At 41.4% G+C, this 24629-nt stretch overlaps 1 long non-coding RNA gene across 1 annotated transcript; it reads left to right on the forward strand.

The window, feature by feature from the left end:
- Positions 1 to 886: 886 nt before the first annotated feature.
- On the forward strand, positions 887 to 18815 carry LOC123372220. Its single transcript, XR_006580173.1, has 3 exons — positions 887 to 1021; positions 9655 to 9770; positions 18587 to 18815. It is a non-coding gene; the product is annotated as an uncharacterized LOC123372220 (long non-coding RNA).
- The last annotated feature ends 5814 nt before the right edge of the window (positions 18816 to 24629 follow it).

A 24629-nucleotide genomic window follows, 5' to 3' on the forward strand; every position in this document is an offset into this window, starting at 1 on the left:
TCTGGCCTGCTGTGTCCCCCTAGCTACATCCTCTGTGTTCAATATGTGTCTAGATTTTGGAAGTATATACATATGCATACATGCACACACAAACACACTCCATATACTACCTATTTTAAAGACAAGCTCACTCTTTAAGCACATCCTAAATTTCTTCCTAAGATGCATTCGTCCTTTCATCTAAACGAACCCATTCATCTCCCAAACTTCTTCCCAAAACCACATGCTAATACATTTGAGGCAACAGTGTACACACTTGATATTCGCAGACCATTATCCTTTTATTGGGGTAGAACTAAGTCATTTAGAGATTCCCCCAAACTCTATATTTCTATAGTCCAACAATCTAAGGCAAGGAGATATCCACACAAAGACTATCTAAATGGATATCAGACTGCATATGCCTATGTTACCAACTAAAACACGTTCAACCTCCAGCTTCAGTCAAGGCACACTCTACTAGATCTGTGTCAGTAGCATTTCTCCCTAATGTCCCGCTTTCAGACATATGCAGGGCTGCTACCTGGTCTTTTGAGCTTACATTTGCTAAATATTATGTTCTCACACAAGGTCCATCATTGGACACTCAAGTGGATTGAGCTGTCTTGTCAACAGCTTTCTTACCAGATCCGAAGTCCCGACCATCCTAAGAGATACTGCTTCTAAGTCACCTGGTGTGGAGCACTCACAGGGACACCTCTCAAGGAAGAAGAGGAGGTTACTCACCTTGTGCAGTAACTGATGTTCTTCGAGATGAGTGTCCTTGTGGGTGCTCCACTACCCACCCTTCTCCCCTCTACTTTGGAGTTTGGAGCAGACTCCATTGTAGTGAAGAACTGAGGAGTCTGGGCCACGCATGCGTTGTTGGGGCATTGGCAACGTGTGCGGTAGGCACCCTGTGTGCGCAGGCCATACCGGTACTGGTGCAGAAATCTCTGATCAAAGGTGCAGGGATGCACCTTGACCTGGAGTCGAGCACCCACAGGGACACTCATCTCGACAAATTCAGTTACTGCACAAGGTGAGTAACTTCCTTACCTGGCTGTAATACCAATTTTACAACAACAACAAAAATATGGTGTTTAATATTTAAACAAGCCATTCAATCTGAAACATTTCCAACAGATGAGCTCTTTAAATAGCTTATTCTGAGTGGATTATTAGGAACAGTGCTTCCTTTGAACAACAAATTCTACTGTCTATGCCAATGTCAACAAAGCTAATGTTGACACTTGTTCTGTTATGAAGGGGAAGCCAGAATCCATTTTACATTTCTTTGCATAACACCGTTATCCTCTTGCAATTCATAACATGCTGGAAGTACATAATTAGTGCACGTAGAATGGTCAAGTTATACAGTATTCAAATTCTTTGTGCGCAATGTTCAGATGATACAAAAGTGTATTCTGTGACATCACCAGCAATCAATAAAATTAGGTTTGTCCAGAACAAGTATTTTTCTAGCCTAAAGAGCTTTGCTTCAGATAAGCACTCGGAAGTTAGTTTCAGATCTTAGCTAAGTCTTTGTTTGCCAGTCAGGGCTCTTTAGGGGATTCAGGGTAGGCTTTGCTCTCTTATTTTTAGTGAGATACAATATACTCTTTAGCTGCCACTGAAAGCTGGCTCTGAGCATGCTGAACCTTTGTGTGTCAGTTTCATCGACCCACTTTCCAATAGCCACGGCTTTTGGTTTAGAAATCTCCTGGAACATGAGCTGGAAATCTCCTAAACCCAGGCTTTTTTGTGGGATTACCAGCCCTATTTGTTTCTTGGGGGGGTTAGAAATACAGCAAGATGCCTCAGGAGCAACACTGTGGCCTCAAACAGGCTTCTTGATTAAAATTCTGCCATCAAGAAGTGCACTGCAGAGTGATGCACTGTAACCTATCCACATGCGGCTACATGGGATCATGGATATCACCTCTATGATTCTTTCAAACCATGGTCTCTGTGATGGGCGCATGATGTATACAATTATTCTGATCTCATGCCACAATATCTCTCTATCACTCGCAGAAAATGAAACAGAAAGAATTTTCCCTTCACTATTTCTGGGACTATGCAATATAACCCACTACAGACAGTAGGATTTTGGTATATGCTTGCCAGTAGGTACGGATTATTTATTTATTAAATTATGTGAACTGAATATTGATCTAACATCTTCCTTCTTTCCCATACATTTTCCTCCCCAAATGAACCCAGTTTAAAGGTCACATTCCTCAACAAGTGAATATTCATCAGAGAAAAATATGTGTTATTCTATCATGCTGATAATTCTGGTTTCTGAGTGAATCACCACAAAACTTTAGCATTGTATAGGGAGTGAAAAAAAAAGAGTATTGTAAGTATCTAGCATCTTGAGACATGACTACAAAGGCACACATCTCTGCTCATCACTACCTATATCATTGATGTCCCCGGAGACATAATGTTTATGGCAATTTTAACAGCTACCATTGCTAAAGAGTCCTCATTTCATAAAAGTGCTATAAATAATTTCCCCAGTGCTGGTTTCACAGCTGCCAGCAACCCTGGCTGAAGGATGAGCTGAGATTCTCAGGAGATGTTTGTGTGTGTGTGTGAGGTAAAAGGTGTGTGCGTGAGGTAAAAGGACAGGACAGGCAAGAAGTCAGGGTTCAAGACAATCCTCAGGATGTAAATGAATATATTGGATTTGTCTTGATTTTTTGCATTACTGTCACTTAGAAAAACTGGATTACAGTCAATACAACCAAACTCCCAGACTCTCAGCCTCAAAGCTCTTATTTCCGCCCCTGTAAACGAAAGAATGTTCTGAAGAATGAAGCAGAGAGTGAGACAGTGTGGTGCCATTCGCTGTCTCTAGTGGCCATATTGAACTACTTCATTTACATTTCAATTGTATTAATTCATGCATAATTTGGTTTTAAATTATTCCAAGAGGTGATGACATTTATAGAATAATGTTCCGTTAGCTTGCTTTGTGACGGTGAAGGAAAAAGATATTCTTATCTATACTTGTTTATTTCCTTGTACAGTTCCTCGCTGTAATACATCACTTTCCGTTTGCATCAAGACGTGTATTATAAAGCGGAACCTATTTTAGAAAGTGCCTTTATTAGATGACCACCTGTCCTAGGAGACCACCCTAGATAATTAAGACCTGCTGTTTACAGGAAACCTGACTACTCACAACATTATTAATAGGGGGGGAAAAGTGCAACAGATTTGCTGAACAGAGAAATAATGAATCAAGAGATGAAAAAAATGAGAATGAATTTGAAACTCTTCTGTTGAAATTGAAGTTCCCAGTATAGGGGCCGTGTCAGGGGTGTAGCCAGATCCATTGGGATTGTTGCCAGCTACCATAGGTTAGAACAGCCGCTAGGCTGCCTTCCCTTATGCTGGAACTGAGGCTGGGACAGAGGTGAGCAGAGAATCAAGGAACTGTGTCTGACTTTCTGACAAGCCCCCACTAAATAGTCATAACAGTCATACTGGGTAAGGGCTTAGAAAATTCTTTGCTCCCCAGGAAAGTGTTAATTTTAGAAAATAAGTTTAAAGTAAAGATAATTCCTATTGCATGAGAGAGCTTCAAGGTTTGGATCCCATTCTTAACCTGCTTGTTTTATTAGAAACAAGGCATGACATTAAACTAGTCCTTCTCCAAAGCTGAAATACCAGTTTTGTGTCCACAACAGCCCATCCACTCACAGCTAGCCATTCCAACAACACCCCAGCTGCCTTGCTGAAAGCATCACTAAGCTAGGACAGCAGTCCTTTCAATGCACTGAGAACATGGACACAGATGTATTGCCGCATATACACCTACGTGTACTATCAATTTGTAGGGCACTGGCTAGACCACATTTGAAGAAGCATATCCGCTTTTGATCACTCTCTTTATAGAAAGAGAGAGTTAAACTTGAGACACTTGGGTTTGTGTGGATCTGCTGACTGCAGAACTTTACTGAGTGCTGTTTATACTAATGACCCCTATGTTTTTTCAGTCTGTCTCTTACCAGTGAGCTTTTTGATGGATCTGTCAGCTTGACTATTAATGTTGTGATTCTTTTGGCAGGATCAGAGGGATCCTGCAAAGACTGTAAGATCTTTGGGGCAGGAACTATCTCTAGCCATGTGTATATACAGCACTTAGCACTATGGACTCCCTAGTTATTGTTGTGGTCTCTTGTCACTGCTGTAATACAAACAATAGTTATAATTAATACAGTACCAGACTATGCTTGTATTCCCACCTCTTCCTTCATTCCTGTGCCCCTCATTCCTTATTGTTCTTTCTTTGGCTTTTTCTTTGCCTTTTCCTTATTTCAGTCACATGGTTTACTTTGCAGCGTACAAAGAGGTATGATGATAGCATTCTGTGACTCGCTCCTGCGAGTTCTTTTCATTGTATATCAAATTGAAATGTTTTTTCTTTGTAATTACAGATTCTAAGATTTGGTTTGTTTTCCTTAAGGGATGGAAAGATAATATATTGGACCAGGAGTTGGCAACCTTTTGGAAGTGCTGTGCTGAGTTTTCATTTATTCACTCTAATTTAAGGTTTCACGTGCCACTAATACATTTTAATGTTTTTAGAAGGTCTCTTTCTATAAGTTTATAATATATAACTAAACTATTGTTTGTATGTAAAGTAAATAAGGTTTTTAAAATGTTTAAGAAGCTTCATTTAAAATTAAATTAAAATGCAGAGCCCCCCAAACTGGTGTCCAGGACCCGGGCAGTGTGAGTGCCACTGAAAATCAGCTCGCGTGCTGCCTTCAGCACATGTGCCATAGGTTGCCTACCCCTGCATTAGACTTAGCTGCTCCTCTAGGCTATGCATGTGCTACTGGATATTGATGACAACAGAAATTATTATAAACTTTTCAGCTCAGTTTAAACGAGAATCAGTTACAAGCTGGGAAAGAAGCAAAAGACCCTGGAGGAGGATAGCTGATCTCGCATTAGTTTTCTGTTTGCTGGGATATGAAATCAATAACTTCTCTAAAAGTGCCTTGCTTTTGAATATCGCTGCCCATTGCTTAGACAGATGCTTCTTTGGAGACAACACACAGTGAGATGCAAGGGTACAGATGGACCATTCCGCAAATTGCAATATACGTGCCAGATGTTTTGCTGAGTCTAGTGCACCATGTCTATAATTCACTGAAACTGTGAGTTTTGCGCCCAATAATATATCAGGCCTTAGTTTTTTCTCTAGCCCTGATAATCTTTGGATAGACTAGATAGTTGAGAGGCTTTTCTGTTTGCTCTATAATCTCCTTTCTAAATTCAGTCATTTCCTGACTTGGCTGCTGGACATATAATATTATACTGATGTTGTCAAGTTGTCAAGTCTCTCTGGCATAGCAATATATCAAGGGTTCCCCTGCACCTCTTTTTAATTAACAAAGTCATATTGCAGTGGGTTCACTATGTACGGATGGTATGTGTGTGAAGATGGGCAGGTGTGGGCCCCAGGCTTGCTAAAGGGTTCACCTGTAATATTCTAGGACATACAGTAAAGTGGTTGAACACATCTTGCATGTCACTTTCTATTTGTACAGCCATCAGTATATCATGACCCAACCGTCTTCCCTGAGATCCCCTTTCGCAAATCCCAGAGTCTTAATCTTCCTTGTTCTCTAGATTTTCTTTCTACTTTTCCCCCTTAAATGCAGGATCTGGGCTAAGGCCCTGCTACTGCAAAACACTCACATCTATGCTTAAATTTCAGAACAGAAGCAGGCCCATTGATTTCAGTGGGTCTGCTTACATGCTTACACTGAAGCTTATGGGCTTCACTGGTTTGGAATCTAGTGGCAATTCAGTGACTGGACTGATACTGGAGCTGCTACAAAGACAACCATATATATATGATGAGATATGGAGTGTGGAGTGGAACTAAATGCTGGCAATTGAAAAACCCAAGTACAGCAGTTAAGTATGAACTGTGTGTGGATGACCTATATATCATCCCCAGCCAAATGCAGTTTGATATATGAGTAGATTTGTTTAGGTGAGTTTTTAAGATGACGTCTCTTTGAGGTCCCAGACAGCTGTGCTGCGAGATAGACTGTGCTGTGAGTGTATTCATATTTTGTTTATGAAGTGGCAAATCCTGTCAGAGTTTACTTTAATTTTTCATGTTTACCATCAAAACAAATATAATAAAATAGCTTCTGTGCATCCCTAACCAGTGCTCAGCCTAGATAGGATTTTAATTAAAAACAAAATACATTAAAAACCAATAACTGAGTGCATCTTTTATTAATTTCAGCTTCAAGCTTTTCTTCATGCTCATTTAGTGAAGCTGTTACAGACTCATGTCTAGGAGTGTAAAGGCTGGAAGTGCTGTGGTGAGTGTCAGGACAGTGATTTTGGCAATGATAAATAAGGGACATTTTGCAGACAGAAATGACATTAAGCTGATGTTAGAATATGGTCCTAAAGACCCTGGAATGTTTAGCTAAATATCTGATGGGGAATGGGTTTCTTTTGCTTTCTAGCGCCTCAGTAGGCTTGTTGCTATTTTCATGCATTTGTGTGGGCTGCTTTTACCACAATTTGTTTATATATTTGATCTAAAATGTCAGATTAATCAACTGACTATAGCAAATGTCATAGTTCTAATTTTCGATGCATAAATCAATACCAAAGAGAGGCAAATTATTGCATCTACCCGCTACTGTTCCATTGGCCCACTAGAGGGCAATGCAGATTTCACTGCCCCATGGAAGGGTCTAGGAGGGTTTGTGCATCAGGGAGACACAAGTAGCCCACTGTGTTGAGGGACTGTGTAGGCTGCACCATGGTATGTAGGATGCAGCATGCTCTCTCCTCCTTTCTTTTGCAGGGCCCACTCTGCCTGCAGGTACAATGGGGGCAAAACCATAGTCTGAATCTCACCCTTTTGCACATGCTAGTGCCACTCTAGGTGAAAGCTTTATTCCCTGTGTGCTGGGACTGAGACTACCAGTGTCTGGACCCTGGGCAGGAGAACAAAGGGAAAAAAGACTCTTCAGACTCTCTACACTCCCCTTCAAAACTACCCAAGATAATAAGACTAAAGAGCTGTATTTCTTTTAGCTATGGCAGAAGAAGCATTGCATTTGGCCAGGATTCATCTCAGCCTTTGAATTACAGTAACTTCACTGGGAGCAGAATCAGGCCCGACTTTCCAGTTGTCTCATCCAGCTCTAGATGTTTTAGCATCCACTTCCGGGCCCAGGCAATCCTATTAGTCCTAGACACTCAGGCCCCGAACCTGCAAATACTTACACACATGCTTACCTTTAAGCACATTAAGTCAATTGGAAGTGAAGTCCATAGGACTACTCACCTGAATATTTGCAGGATTGGGGCTTTTATTTCCCTAATATAGAGTCCATTTATTCCTATTAGAATTGATTTGCTTTGACATTAACAATGGCTTCTGTTGAGAACTGTCCCCTCGAGAAAAAGTCTTTCAGTGCTGGCATTGATGACTGTGCATAGACATAAGGATGTGGCCTCCATTTCTCCTGCAGCAGAGGAAGCTAGGCCTGAGCTGAAGATTCCTCCAACAACTTTTATTAATATAAAATGAGTTTGAGGTTATTTTGGAGGCCTCATGAATTTAACAAATAATAATTACATCCATTTGAAAAAATGATGAATTTTATTTGTGAAAAATGCTTGATTTTTTGTGGAAAAAAATTAATTGAAATTTCAGAAATTCAATCATCATAGTAATTAATTAAAGATTTACATGCAAGTTGAGGGAGGTAGTGGGAGGAGAGGCCAAGTATATATGGATGTGATTTGTGGGGATAGAAAGAGAATGAGGCTTTGAGTAAGGGGACAGGAGAAGGAGATGGGTATGAGAGGGTTGTGGTGGGTAGAATAAAGAGAAAATTTAAAAGTGGAAGGCAAGAGACTGAGAAAAACCCTGGAGGGATTGATAAGGAAGGGGAAGCAAGAGGAGAAAGGAGTGAATTAGAAGGACCAGTGATGATATAACGGACTAGTGAAGATAGGAGTGGGCACAGAGGGAAGCAAGAGGAATGTGAAGCAGCAGGTTGAAAGGAGTGAATAGTAAAGACAAGATCAATTACCACATAATATCAACAAATACAATTGAGGGAACACCTACTGAAATGGAGGAAAAGATATCAGAAGACAGATATATAGAAAGAAGATTGAAACAGAAAATAGGGGAAGGGGAAATGGAGGCAGAACAGACAGTGTTCGTGTCATTAAAACACTTAATAGAAAGCTTACCGTTAAAATGTTACAATAAATAATCCAATAAAACATGTTAAAAAATAAAGAGGGAGCTAGAAGCATGGGCCTGGGAAATGGAAAAGGACATTTTCATATATGCCGAAGACAGCAAAAAGATTAGGGCCAATCCTGACAGGGTATCCCACCAATTTGCTTCATATAATTTTATAATTTTCTTTTCTACACTAATAAGCATTCTCTCACTTTGTTCCGCTCTTAGCTTTTTATAAAGCTTGCACCCAACTCATCCTCCTTCACAATGGTACTGGAGCCACTGAGATTTTTATTCAGGAATTTGCCCTGGTCTGTGACGTTTGGGGCATATAACAACCCCGCTGTCCATTTGTTCGGCCTCACTGGGGCATCTGGAGGTCACTAATGGGGAGACTCCCGCATGCTTACTGACATTGGGCTTAGCTGGGACAGACTGATGTTTAGGTGAGAGAGCCCAGCAGAGTGTAGTAGGCAATGTATTCAGGTGGTTTCTAGTCCCAAAGAGTACTCACAAAAGCATATCTTATTGCAAATCTTAGGTAGAGTCTAGGGAGCTCACTATCAGCTGATGGATTTCATTCTCATTGTGTTTTGACCTCTTCTTGCAGTTTGAAGTTGGGACATAGGGGGACCTCAGGAAGAAAATCATCCACTTGGGTGTAGGGTGAGACTACCTGCTATTCCCAACAGTCATCTATCATAGAGCTATAGTCATATTAGTGGAAAACTGGGGCCTAGTGAAGGAGGAGTAATCTTCTATGCCAAGCATCTGCTCCAGCGCATAAGTGATGCTGGTAAGGCAAGTGGAGCTGGTGGAAATGCTGCTGCATGGGAGATTGTTGCTGAGGTGAAAAGACACTCCTTCATATCTCTCTTCTTACTGAATGTCAGGTGAAAATATTAATTGTAGAGTATGAACATTATGGTGTGAGGGTTTTAGCTGCCTCATGTACAACAGATAACCCTCATGGGAAAATAATGTGGCATTATTCTCCAAGGTGTAAACCATATTAGATATTTGGTAACTACAGTTGGAGTAACATTTTGTTAGCTCTTAGTGACTATTGTTTTGAGTAATTCCTAGTCCATTTTAGTACAGCATATAAAACAAGAGAGAGAAAATACACAGATAGTGCAGGTTCTGTGCATGAAAACCTTTTGAGAAAAGTAAAGCATTCAACTGGTGAAAAGAGTCATTTATTACAAACAAAAATTCTTATTTTATACAATCAGATTCACTTTATTTGTTCATAGTCTGTTGGGCTTTTTTTGTTTTTTTGTTTTTTGTTTTTTTTAAATCTTAGGTTATTTCAAGCATTAAATGAAGAATTCAGGTCACGTTGAATATTTCTCTCAGGAGACATGGGTTTTGATGACTTTTGTCCTCTTTTTCTTTTTTTTATCCAGGTGGCCATGATGAAAAACAATCTATAAGAATAGGTAGATGATGAAGATGAATAGAACTGCTCAGTGATTGACCATGGCAGTGGTCAAAATCCAGAGTACCAAATCAGCTAACTGCGGTGAGGATTAGTACCCTGTAAAACTGTTGATTGATGAGCACCTCCTATTCTTAGAATCCAACACAACATGACACTTTCTTAAACCAGTGCAATTGAAATATGAGACTGTAGAATGAACTTGACATGAAGAGGAAGGTGCTCTATGGAGGAAAAGAGAAAATTAGAAACAAAAAGCGCTGTGATTATGGCCATGATAACTATAGTGCATAGTGTAGATAGGAGAAAAGGTTACTTTTAGATTCCTTTTTTTATACTGACATCAGAAATGTGGTGTCCATTTGTCTATCTAACACCATCTGTCTAGTTACAATGCTATGTAGCCATAAATGCTTTAAGTCACGACTAAATATTGAATTTCTTGATATGTATGTTTTATAAATTGTCTAGAAAAATATCACTGACCGTTCTGTAATCATGATAGTTTATGCAGTTAAAATGCTAGTTATGTTGCAGACTACAGAAATACACTTATTCATAGTGCCTTTTCTGCAGCCACTGTGCATGTGAAACTCCCACTGAATTCAGTGAAGTTGCACATGCAAAGTGATTGCAGAACTGCCTATGAAGGAGGTTTTTTTCTAAGGGTACTCATGTTAACCAATACTAACATGCTAGTCTAGAAACCAACAGGGAATATTTTATCCCTGGACTTTTCAGTGTTCTTCCCCTTTCTTCACACTTACCCAGGGCCGTCTCTAGACCCCAGCACGCCAAGTGCGTGCTTGGGGTGGCATGCCGCCGGGAGGGCGGCATGCAGCTCCGGTGGACCTCCCGCAGGCATGCCTGTGGAGGGTCCGCTCGTCCCGCTGCTCTGGTGGACCTGACGCTGGTCCTGCGGCTCGGGTGGACCTCCCGCAGGACGGGTGGACGTCTGCAGGAGGTCCACTCGAGCCACGGGACCGGCAACCGCCAGAGCACCCCCCGCGGCATGCCGCCCTGCGTGGGGTGGCGAAATTGCTAGAGCCGCCCCTGCACTTACCCTAAATTAATTGGTAAACTGGCCCAATTTAATAGTGTACATTTGTAAATAAATCTAATTTCCATGATATACCATAGTGAGTAAAGAGAGGATGACTCAGTACAGGTGTATTAGAAACTGTTCAATATTATAACTGATGCCATATGTGATGATTACAAGAAAATACATTGATTTCTCCACTTGACCCTACAAGACAGATAATAAGATAAACCAGGTAGTAGTCCTGAAATTTCAAGGATTCACTACAAAACAACAGTTATAAAAAGAGGATCTAGACTCTTGGGATAGGAAAGGTATTAACGTTAAGCCTCAAAGTTGATGGGAAGATCCTATTTTTCTTCAATGGGCTTTGTATCAGGTCTATTATGCTTTGGATTCTAGGCCACTGCTAGCCAATATCATCCATTCTGGTTCTGCGATGGTCTGGTGTGCTTTGATAGTTATTACAAAGAGCCACGGGATCCCAGACATTTTAAAGGAATGCATGCCGGATATTAGATTAAAAATGCACAGAAAATAAGGTGAACAGACATCCTGATTTTCAGGACTTTGTCTTATATAGGTGCCTATTTATCCCCCACCCGCTGCCTGATTTTTCACCCTTGCTATCCGGTCACCCTAACAGAAAAGCCTTTAACTTTTGAGAGGACAACTGGCTCTTGGGAAAATAGAAAGTACAGCTTTCCACCTGACTTGCCTGCTGTGAAGTATTTTCTAAGCACGCACAGTATAATCTGCAGTATAAAACACAGTTTAAGTTAGTATCATATAAAAAGTGATGACCTCTTCACTTTAATGAAAAGAGATCTGGAAAACATCCCATATATGCATCTTTTCCTGCAGATGAATGTGAGGCGAAATACAGTACATAGTTAATCAAATACCTTAAATAATCACTTCAAAGCTGTATGCTTATAAATCATTCCTACTACTTTTCTAATGACATCACAAGAAAAGCTGCCAAAACCACTCCTTGGAAGATAATACAAAATTTTGAACAGTGGATCAGACTCGGAAAGTTTGCACATAATAGAAGTAAGGGATCCTAACGCAGATAATTTTGACAATGTCAGTACCTGGCCCAAAATTACTCATACCAGGAGATTAGAAGCAGCAGTCATTTTGGATGATCGCTCTAGAATTTGTTAGACTCCTGCCCTGCAGAACACTTTCAGACTGGCCAAGGAGAAATTAAAGGATTCCAGATGTTGAGAAATGCTTGGTTTGGCAGAGTGACTTATCCAGGATTGAGTATAACATTCTTCACAGCTCTCACACAGAGAAAGTCTAAACAAGCAGAAGACGCCACAAAGTTGTGAATTTTACAACTTTAGAGCCCTGATTATAGAATAATTCTGAGAAAGTAACTGACAATAGGAAAGATGGGTAAATGCAGAAGACAACACAGGTTTGGAGTTTTGTAACTCTGACAAGTGTAACCACTGTGTCATGACACTGTCAGATTTTATGCAATTATTTATACTCCAAATTCACTCACTAAAAGGACACGTATTTCATATGTGTTGAGTAATACTGGGCACCTAACCACAAAGGCTTGGAAGTAGATTCCGATAATCATCAAAAAGATGATCTAAGTTTGTGAAACTCTATTGTGTGGAAATCAGATTGAAAAATCTCACAAAACCAAAGAGATCTACCATTTCCTGTTTTCACTTGGTCAGAAATCTTGTGAGTACAGGTTCGTTTGTTTGCATGATTCATAATATTTCAATACTTCCAATTTTAGCTAATAGCAGCAAGAACAATGGTGGGTGAAAAGGTAACTAAAAATGAAGAAATATCCACCATAACCAAAACCACAAGTCCAAACACCACTTAGCTTTAGGAAAGATCAGATCAGAATCTGGATTTGGATCCAAATATCATGACTAGCTTCTTCTTCCTGTAACTGGCCAAATCAAAACCTACAGCCAAACACCTTGCCTAAGCTTTGTGAAAGTTCAGATCAGAATAAGAATCGTGTTTTGAACTTTCCTGACTCGAAAAAAAAGTTAAAGCTAAATATGTTGAATCTCTTTCAGTTTGGAGTAAATTCCGATTTAGTACAAATCAGTGCTTGCCTCCATAATAGATGTTAAGACCCCCAACAGGTCTTAACGAATTGGATTATATGTTTGACAGATAATCATCTGCTTGCTGGTCACCCAGTATAGTTTTTCAAAGGCATCTAGCTGAAGTCCAGCCATCTCTTTTATCATCCTTATTGCACTGGAAAACACTGACTTTGTGAAAGAGAACTGATACTGCCAAAAATGTGGGAGATGTCAGAGTTATTTTTTATAAGAAGCTTATAAGGCCTCAGTTCTTTTATTGAAAAATCCTACAGTCTTTAATTGATAAAGATAATCTCTCTATGGTAATTTTAATGTAACCTATACATTCTATAGCATGGTCATAATTTTCTATTAATTAAATTCTATAATTCAGTTTTACAAATCCTATGGAGGATAGCATTTGCTATTAAATTTTATAGGATTTTACAATCATTCCTCTAGAACTCTATTAGTTTCTTGATCCCTATTAATTTCTAGAGTACTTTTCCATAAAAGGTGAACCATAATTTGGTTATGGAGCAGGAATCCATTAGGTGCATCAGATCTACCAACCTGAGCACAGGCTGAGGGTCAGTTAGTCAGTATATTTGGTGTCTGTTCCTGCCTGCTACTCACTCACTGTGTGGATTTGGACAACTAATGTGACACTTCAGTTAACTGTAAAATAGCAGAAGGACGATCCAATGGTTAGGACACTACCCAGCGTTCAATTTCCTGCTCCGACACAGACTTCCTACATGACCTTGGGCAAATCACACAGGGTATATCTATACTTCAAGATGGAGATGTAATCTACATACGTGTGTTATCTTTGATCAAACTAGAATGCAACAATAAGAGCAACAGTAGCTGCAGCAGCACCGGCAGTGGGATGGGCTAGACACCCAGAGTATAATCCTGCCCGGGCCCTTATGTACTTAGTCAGGCTGCTAGCTCATCTTGCGACTGTGACTACATTTCTATTTTTGGCACACTAGCTTGATTAAAGCTAGCCCTTGTATGTCTACTGTCAACTTGCAATGTAGACTGTACCCATACTTTCTCAGTTCCTCAGTTCCACATTTACACAAGGGGGATAACAGCACTTCCCTACCTCACATGGGTGTTGTGAGGGTAAATACATTAAAGATTGTGAGACATTCAGCTATTATGTTGATGGTGGCCCTATAAGTATCAAAGACAGAAAATGGTGGTGTCATGGAGTCACTGGGACAATGCTTGGGAACTACTCCATACAAAGCCAGTCAGGACTCTGGCATAGCATGCCTCCTCTCTCTGAACATACTGTCACCAGGGCAAGAAGCTTACACAGCTTCGACCTTCCTGGGTCTGACCTCAGACCATTCAGCATCCTCTCCCAAACAGCGAGTCTGTCCGGGCAGGGCTCCTGGGGAAGCCAGAGGGCCCTGCACTCCAACTACTCAGTCAGCAGTGACTTTCAGCCAGCATGTAGAACAGAAGGGTTTGTTAGCTGACAGGAGCACAACGTAGAACAGAGCTTGCTATCACAGAAATCAGTGACTTTCAGCCATGTCCATCTTGGGGAGTCCTGGGCCAGATTGCCCAGCTACCAGCAATCCGACCTCCTACACACTCATTGCTCCTCCTTGTCCTCTTTGTCCTGCTTCCTGGGCAAAAGGTGTCAACTGGTTGCATTTCCCTCCTGGGTCTCAGGTTACATAAGTGCAGACAGCTGGCCAGCCTCACCTGCCCTGCGGACCTCAGCAAAAATCACACACCCAATTCCCACCACCAAAATATTGTTGCAGTACACAGGGAAATGGAGGTACACACAGTATTAGTATAGGACAGTAAGACTTACATGCAACATAACAAGATGAATAAAACCCCACTTTGTCACAGGTGGTAATACTGAACCATCTTTGTAAAGTGCTTTGACATTTCCAGATAAAGGTCCTGATCCTCAGCTGCTGATGATCTGGCACGGAAACATGTTTTGTAAGTGTAAAGCATTACCATTACGATCGCCGGTAGGACAGCTGTCACTTCTCTGTGCTTACTTAACACATTACAAAGCATGAGTGTTTTGTCAAGTCACAATTATAGATAAAGAGAGGTTTACTAATCCATATTCTTCAAGTGTATTGCTTCTGCAAAGCTAAACTCCTGGGACATATAAACCAACAGAACATTAGTTCAGGCCTATCTAGAAAAGCTCTACTATTCAGGGCCATGTGAGTACACCCTGTGGATCCAAATATTGCCATATTGTGGAAGAGATCATTAAACAAGTACATCAGACGTGACACTGGCAAATGTGGTGCTTTGTCTCGTGCTCACTGACACTAACCATATTTCAGCAGTTCTCATTCCTAGATACCAAGACTTGCCTGTAGCATTGGCACTTTCCCCCATGGACCTTGCATTGCTTTGGTCATGCTATAGGATATATAGCTCAATATTTCCATTAAGGTTGCTCATCAAACATACTAAAGTAGAGGTAGCAATGAAAAGAGAAAACAGTTTCATGGGGAATAAAATTGAAATGTTGAAGTTGTTTCCATTTCCCTTGAATGGGAGAAGAAGGCATTTGAATTTGATTTGGGCAGGGAGAAGAGAACAGGGAACCAATTTTAAGGGATGTTCTAAGAGTAGCTTTATTCAGTCTCACAAGTGCAAAGTATATCTGGCCCGAATGTCTTGACAATTCTGAGCCCCACCATAGCAGATGAGTAAGTCTTCCAACCCAGGAGATAAATCATCTTTAGAAGTCTGCTGGTCTGTTACCTTCTGTCCATTCAGCTGCCTCTGAAATCACAAAGGACGAGTAAAAAAAAATCTTCCATTCGCTCTTCTAGCACCGGACAACAACTTTCTCTGCTACAACAGGAACTGAAGCAGGAATAAGACATAAGTTCTAGGTGGGGTCAGGGAGATATTTGCAAACTAGCAGTGATTAACTGACTGCAAGGAGAGTTGTGGATCTCTTAGAATCAGGCCACTTATTAATGACCCTAAATATGGACATTGGGTGCCTAAGATTGAAAATGTGGTACCTGATTGCCATGTGATGCTGGTGGGATAAAATAACTCAGACAAACATTCATAAAGCCATCCTAGCACTTTGAGTTTTGGATCACTTGCCGTACACTGGTCACCAGTTTAAATCCTGATTAGCACATTAGTAACAAAAAGCTGTTACTAGCCTGTTTTACAGCCTCTCTGAAGCCTCAGTTGGTGATTTCAGTCTACTTCCTTTTGGACAAACACAACTGAATTGGCACTAATTGGCATTGTCAGCAGAGAGACAAGGATCTGAATGGGCCTGGAATACAAATCATAGCCTCCTACCACTAAAGCAGTGCTGGAGCTTGGTGACAGTACTTGGATGGTGTAGTGAGGAGAAGCTGGTACTGATACCTGCCTGTCAAAACTCTTCTTAGGATAAGAGGAGAATTTCGATTTCCAGTGCTGCCAATCTGGGATCTTTCGTGAGCACAAATTTCTTTAAAGGAAATAAAGGAAGCATTGTATTTATTTATGTTTATAGTCTATGAAATCTAACAGGAATGGTGGGGCTTAATGTTCCTCCAGATACTTTTATTATTTCCACATGAACTGGTTTATTTGCTGCTATTCACATGCTCACAGACATTAACCCTATGATAAGATATTATCAACAGTCCCTTGCTCTTGACTGTAGAGTACTTGCCTTTGGAACTTGTACATTACCTCATTGACCTCAGATGTTAACTTGCTAGCACTGAAGATGTCTCTTAGCCAACATCTTTCCACTTAGCCTACATTGTGTTGTTTTCCTTTCACGTACTTGTACAATGTTGGGTATGTTGGTTATGCTCCTCTACAGCACTATGATTCTCATTTTTTATGTCCTGCATGAGTTTTGACTTGAAATGATACTGTTCAAAGATTTTATAGAAGAGTTTCCTACTAAACTGCATTATGTTCTAATTCTTTTATGACATTTCTCCTACAATTATGGGTTTGTTGATTTCGTAGTTATCTTGCTTGCATTCCATCCTTCTGTGGTTTAACCCCTAGTACACAGGTATTTTTCCAGCTTGCAAAGGAAATAGTTGCTTATGAGGATACATAAAATATTCGGGATTAACTGGTTTCTCTTGGAGAAGGATTACTGCATCAGAAAGAAATCAGGTGTTGTTTGCATCTCAACTCTGTGCTGAGGTTTCTCCCCAGGTAAACAGCTTTCACTTGCAGAAAGTGCTCAATCGGAGCTGCTGCAACAGAGATTGCTCTAAGGATATGCTTAATCAATCATATTCCTTGTCCACCCAGCACTGCCTACTTTGGGGGATGCACTAAGTCAGGGGTGGCCAACCTGAGCCTGAGAAGGAGCAGAATTTACCAATGTACGTTGCCAAAGAGCCACAGTAATACATCAGCAGCCCCTCATCAGCTTCCCCCCACCCCCAGCTCCCAATGCCTCCTGCCCACTGGCAGCCCCGCCAATCAGGGTCTCCCTCTCCCTCCTAGCATCTCCCAGTCAGCTGTTTCATGGCGTGCAGGAGGCTCTAGGGGGGGAGGAGCGAGGGCACAGGCAGGCTCAGGGGATGGGGCGGGAAGGGGTGGAATGGGGGAAGGGCCTGTGGCAGAGCCAGGGGTTCAGCAGCCCCTGGCACATTGGAAAGTTGGTGCCTGTAGCTCCAGCCCTGGAGTTGGTGCCTGTAGAAGGAGCCACATATTAACATCTGAAGAGCTGCATGTGGCTCGGGAGCCACAGGTTGGCCACCCCTGCACTAAGTAGTTCTGCAGGCTCAGGGACAAAGCAGGAGATCTGGGGGGCTTGCAACACTGAAACCTTCCTCAGGGCAGACTTGCAGATGCTGAGGATGCCTCTACCCTTCTGCAAGCATAACCCTAGGATGAATCAAGCCCTATGTCTCTAGTTTTCAAAGAGTTCCCCAAAATATCTAAGAATTAACTGTGAGGAGCTGAAGCATTTACCTTGTGACCACACATTAACATAGGTGTTGCCAACTGGTTTCTTTTATGAAGACCATTGCAACGATTTGTGCTCATTCATGCATAATTTTTGAGCTATGTGACACACTCTCTTCATGAGGAAACTAGATTCTCTAGAATCATTCTTTTGTATTCAAACTGCAACAGGTGCAAAGAAGGGCTACTAGGATGATCGGGAAATGAAGGACCTGTCTTGTGAGAGGAGTCTAAAAGAGCTCGGCTTGTTTAGCCTAGCAAAAAGAAGTCTGAGATGTGATATGACTGCTCTCCATAAATACATCAGAGGGGTAAATACCGAAAAGAGAGAGGAGCTATTTAAGCTAAAGGACAATGTTAGTGCAAGAACAAATGAGTATAAACTAGCCATGAGTAAATTTAAGCTGGAAATTAGAAGAAGGTTTCTAAGCATCAGAGGAGTGAGGTTCTGTCACAGCCTTCTAAAAGTAGTAGTGAGGTCAAAACACCTAATTAGTTTTAAGACAGAGCTTGAGAAATTTATGAATGGGATTATATGACAGAGTTGCTGCCAATAGCAGGGAACTGGACTTAGTGACCCAGGAGGTCCCTTCCAGTTCTTTGATTTTATGTTCAGAGTTAAACCTGTTTTATGTTGTTTTGTCTCTGTGTCTTCATCAGATGTTTTGAGGGTGAGGTTGTTGGATTGGTTTAGCCTTTCCTGGAAGACTTGCTGCCTTTTGAGTGGATTTCTTTGTTTCATGTGATATCTTAAAGTAGTTATTTAGATTTTAATAATATAATAATGACTACATGACAACATAGACTTTTCCCATCTTCAGTGGCTATGATTTCATGAACACAGTCATGCAAAAAGAAAAGCAGAAAGTAATGAAAGAGCTAAAGCACCTTCATCAGCAAATGCCAGGCTAGAGATGGACCCAGAGAAAGCTCTCAAGACCTCACTGCCCCCAGCCTTTGGACAAATTCAGATCTGGATTTGGATGTGGATGAAACTTTGTTCAGATTCAGCTGCATATTCGTCAGCAGGTGATACAGCAAGCAGCATCAGCAGAATCTCCTAAAAGATATCACAGTATCTGTGCATTTCCATTAAAAGAGTCTATAAGTGAAATCACAAAAGAAAATCTTTTTTAAATTCCTATAGAGAATGTTCCTTTGACAATACAGTACTATGAGTGTTGTTCATGAGGTAGCAAAAGAGACATGACTCAGATCCTCACCTGGTGTAAACTGGAATAACGCCATTTACTTTAGTGCAGCTACAGTAAAGTGGTAATGATAGGGTTAACAGGGTTATTCAGAGTATTATGGGATGGAGCCAGGCTCCACCCCCCTTTACTTCTTGTTTAGTTAATAGGGGTGTCCCGTCCCCCCAAAACTGTCTGTTATATAGTTGAATAAAGCAGCACATTCCCAGTTTGCAGTACTGTAAATAGACTGTGTTTCTTGCACACTGAGTGGTCCCTTTACAAAAGCAGCTATGCTAATTTGCACCTGCTGAGGGCCTGAGCCATTGACTCCTAATTAAATCCAGGGCAAGATTCCTGTAGCAATAAGTTCTAAGGGATAAACTCAAGATTTTGTAGGATCTGACAATAACAGTGAAGAAAGTACTTCTAAAGCAGCTTATCTCATTCATGTGTCAGCTGGGCCCTTCCTGTTGGATTACCCTCATGGGCAAAGCACTTTCTTGGCAGTTATCAATGGCAATTGTTAGGGGTCAACAAGACCCTTCACTTTATCAGGATAACTGGGGATATAGCAGAAGGGAAGACTGCAAATTGCAGCATGTCCTTTTAGTCTCAATTTGATAGCATATTGATCTGGGCGAGCCAGCAATTCATTTGCATACAGATCCATCTCAATATTCAAAGCATTTTGAGATTAGCTCATTTGATCTTTCGGCACTGATGCTCTGTATTCTTTATGAGTGAATCTCAGGAAAGCTACTATACTTCTGGGAATTTGCAAATAAATTTAAATATTCAGAGCCATATTCTGCTCTGAGTTGCCTGGGGCCAACCCTAAGCATTTTCTAAAACCATTACTGAAAGAACAAGAGATCAGTTGTCGGTGGCCAGCAGAGGAAGAAACCTACCACAGGTTCAAGTAAATCAGAGTCTGTGGTGAGCATGCAGGGCTGCTGTCTATGGTGGGAGGCACAAGATATCATCACTTATGACTGTTTATGGTGGTTTATTTGTAAAGTTATGGATGCAAAATTATGTTTTTGGTTCACCTTGGAAGTATAGAGAAGTGGTAAAATAGTATGGTCTGATATGGGATTATTATTATTAGTGTTAGAGTCATGTCTAGAGACCCAACCTGAGTCCTCGTTGTGTTAGGCACTGCACACCTGCATAATAAGAGACAGTCCCTACCACAAAGAACTTACAACCTACATATAAACAAACCAGACAAAGGGTGGGAGAAAGGAAATATCATTGTTTGTATTTTTCAGATGGGGAACTGAAGCAAAGTGAGACAAAATGACTAACCCAAGGCTTTTTGGGAATCCTGTGGCAGAGGTGGGAATTGCACTCAGGACCTCATTAAATTCATATTTTGCATTCTAGATGCTAGTGGCATTGAAGGGTACTTTATTTCTCACAAAGGACTTCAACAGAAAGTCTTGAGGAAGGACAATTCTAATGAAGACTCTGGACCTTTTTAGTGCTCCTAAACTGCTTCTGAGAAATTTTATTTTCTTAGTACCTAGGTCAAATCCCCAAGCCAGAGTATAGTGAATGTGAATGCAAATATTCAGTGGGGCCCTGTCTTGAACGGGACTGTCTTCTAGTACACTTGTTTTGGGTTAAATTACTTGCCCAAAGCTAGGCAAGAAAAATGGATAGCAAGCTGTACAATCCAGGCTATGAAGTGACAAAAATGGATTAATCTGAGCCCTCAGTTCCTCTGTTTCACCAGCCTTTTAGTCTGCAGCCTCACTGTTACTTACGCAGTTTTAAAATGTAGGCCTGTGAAATCTAGAGAAAGAACATATTTTTGTGAAGCACTTTAGTTAATAGCTATCCAAGTTTATAGATTCACTGGCGATGATATTCTGTGTGGAAAGAGTACCCAGTAAACTACAAAGCACTGCAGTAAAAGAGACAAGGTAGGGACTGTAAGCTATTGTTTATGCTGGTCTCTTCTTTTTACAATAACCTGTAAAATAAAAGTCAGTTTCCAATGGTAAATAACCACAGGAGAACACCCTGAGTAGAACTAAAGTAAGGACATTTTACAATTTTAATGCAAGTGCACCCCCCTCCTCGGACGCCCACAGTCACATTATTATCATTTGCATTACGGGTGTGCCAAGAGGTCCTAATTGAAAGAAGGCCTCCATTGTGCTAGGTGCTGTCTGAACACATTGTAAGAGAAGTTAAGTTAGGTTAGTAAAGGCTGGGGAAGAGTGTCAGGCACTTCAGAGAGACCTAACCAAGCTAAATGAATGGATTACACGATGGCAGATGAAATTCAGTGTTGATATATATATATCAATGCACATTGGAGAGAATAACTTGAACTAATCATTCATTTTATTGGGTTCTAAATTAATGGTATCAGCTCAAGAAAAAAAACCTCAGGCATCACTATGAACAGCCCAGTGAAGACTTCTGTTCAGTGGTCAAAACCACTAAATGTCAAGATGCATAGGCCATTCTATAAATAAATCATATACCCTGGTATGGAATGCTGTGTACCAATGCAGGGATGGTAGTGCAGAAAAGGGGGGGATTTCAGAGAGGAGTGACAAGGTTGATTAGGGACATGGAGAACACTAATATGAATAGAGATTGAAAAGCATGGGACTGTTTGCCTTAGTAAGGCGATAAATAAGAGGAGACACAAGACATGTATAAAAACTTATGAATGTTACAGAGACGGTAGTTTGGGAACTTCTACAATACAATACAAAATTAAATGACATGGTATGAGACTGATAAATGAAAATATGTTCTTACACAGAGCACAATTAGCCTGTGGAACTCATTTCCACAAAAAGGACTGGACATTTTATGTGCCTAAAAAGAATGTTGAGAAAAATAGTATTTTAAAAATAAACAAGAGCTTTGGAAGTGATATGAAGTCTCATGTATCCCTGATAAGGCAACCTATACTTACTGGGGGTTAGGAGGAACCAGTCCCTGAGGTAGCCTGTCCCATAACTGCTTTCTGCAGGATTTCATCCTCTGCAGCACTTGATACCCATTGCTGTTAGAAACTAGACCGACAACCCAAAGAGAAAAGGCAGCCAAAGAGTGGGAGGAAAGGAGTATTGCTCTGGGGAGCTAAGGTACAGAGAGATTAAATGCCTTGCCCAAGGTCACACAGAAAGTCTGTGGCAAAGCTGGGAACTGAGCAGAAATCTCCTGAGTTCCAGGCTAGCGTATTAAGCACAAAATGATTGTTTCTCCTCCTTTGGCCCAAATTTAACCAGTGTCATTCTCCATGTCACCTCCCACACAGAGACCCTTGCCCAGAACAGGTGCCTTATTCTGGTAACTTACAGGTACAACAGAGACCCCAAATGCCAAATAATGACTTGGTAGAAGACATTAACCAAAAGCTCAAGTAGTGTCTGCAGCAGGAGCGGAGCTTATCGCACCTAAAAGTAGTCGCAGCTTGTCCTATAAGCCCCACTAAACAGGACCCGGCAAAATTTCCCCATCTTCCCCTGAAGCTCAACCTATTTCCCCCTCAGTCCGCTGAGTGACAGCATCACACCGCTGTACAACTGCACAGGCCCGAGAGGTGCTTCATCTCCTCGCTGCTATTCCCACGTCGGCCACTAGGCAGCGCTGCTGCATCGGCTGTGTAGCCTCGCACGGCACAGTCCAGGACTGTCCTTTCAGAGCCGGGAGCAATTCAAAGGGGAGGGAATGTGCCTTTCCAGCAGTGCCCAGACAAACGGGGAGAGGACATTTTAAACACCTCGCCCGTAACCCGGCGCTGTTATTATTCAAGGTGATACTGTCACGGGGAAGCTTTTGGCCACAAATCTCCGTGGACGCTGAGCCGGGGCTTGCCCCGCTTGTGCTCCCGGGAGGCAGGCTGGTAGGTAGCTGTTATACATCCTCGGGGTCTCAGGCGGTTCTGGGCTGAAATAAATCTTAGTAACCAGAGGCGAACAAGCTCCACATTAATCTTGTGCAATTAGCGTTATAACCCTTGGCAGCCCCGCCACCACTAAAGACAAAGCTTTATGCAAAACACCCGCCCCTCCCCACCCCCTTTCTCTCGCTCTCCCCGTCTCCCCCTCTCGCTGGGGCGCTGACGCTGTTTTTCCAGCCTGGTTTTAATGATACGGTACATTGAGTAACTTAAAATTAATGATAAGGTTCTTGACTAAAGAAAAGGGGGGAGGTTGTGCCATTCAGAGGGTTTAGCATTCAGAGCCTGGGCCACCTGCACTTGGCAGCCTTGCCCAGCCAAGGACTGAGTGTAGTATTGTGTGTTAGCGTCTGGGCGATGGAGTCTTCTCCAGCTACACTTTGGGGACAGCTTTAAGGGCTGCTGCTGGGAAGGGCTTCGCAGCCTGGAAGAAGGTATGGTCGGGTCTCTGTGGGAATTAGGAGAGCAGGAACCCTGGAGTAAAGCACAGTTCTCAAGAAGCCTTCCACATCCTTGTGCTAGAGGGAATAGCTGGTTTAAATGAAACAAGGGTTGGGGGAGAAGAGGGAGCCACTTTCTTGTGTCCAGAGAAGGAAACTCTATTTTAAGTGCGCGGGGGGCAGGGGGGTGTTTCATGGATTTTCTGCCGCATAGTTCACTCTTTGCATGAGCTGAATACATTTTGACTAGAACCTGGCTTGTTGCTTATGGCATTGACTCATTAAAGGATCCCTCACCGTCTAATATTGAAACGTCAAAATACTATAGAAATAATCTACATTACTGATAACAAAAGTCGTGCTTTGAAAGGGGAGCGCTAGGCAGGTCTTTTTTCTGGTGCTAGACTGAGGGTTGTTAGATACTCTCCCCCCACCCCCCACTACTGTAGCATCTAATGTTGTGGATGTTGTTATACAGAGTTCTATGTAATCCAACTGCAGAAAAAAATATTACAATAACTGGATTCCCAACATCTATCTATCTATCTATCCTGTCTGCTTCCCCCCAAAGAAGTTTAATACAGCGCAGGTCCAACGTTGCTGGCTTCAGACTGCAAAATCATACGAATTCTTTTTATAAAAACTAGACTGAAACCTCTCAATTAACTGCAAAACTGGTATGTATAAATAAAATCTTCATTTTATAGTGACGTGGATGTGGTTTACTCTGCAGCCCCGGTAATTTAAACAGCACCTATCTGCTGCAGATAGAGTTACTGTGCGCAGCCATACTGGTGCGTTTGAAAATTCGTACAAAGCTTTGATTTATTCCCTTTCTATCGGTGATTAATGCACTGTAATTAGCTAATCTCAAAGCCAATATTTACAACTGGGGCAGACAAAGGGAAAAGCTGATGATCCAGCACTTAAGTCACTTTGAAATTATGAAACGCGAAGAAGCGTTTGATTCTGGGTTTGGGACTAGACTGCCCATCCCAAAGTAGGCTACCAGAATAACAGTAATAATCATCAAAACCCTCTTCGTTAATTCATTGGTTACTATTGGTGTTTTTTTCAGCTGAAACCATGCTTGCTGCATCGTTTTAATAAAAGATACGGAACCACTGAAAAAAATAATCTCATTCTCATTATGCCTTTGTTAAAAAAAATTCTCTGCCATCGAAGTTTTCTCGATGTATGTATATACAGTTAAAAGGGGTGTGTTATATTTTTGTGTACTTTTCGGTGTTAATTACAGCTATGGGGCACCGTGTCTGTAGCTGTGCAAATAGATCTCTGT

This window comes from Mauremys mutica, chromosome 6 (genome assembly GCF_020497125.1).
Source record: "Mauremys mutica isolate MM-2020 ecotype Southern chromosome 6, ASM2049712v1, whole genome shotgun sequence".
NCBI lineage: Eukaryota > Metazoa > Chordata > Testudines > Geoemydidae > Mauremys > Mauremys mutica.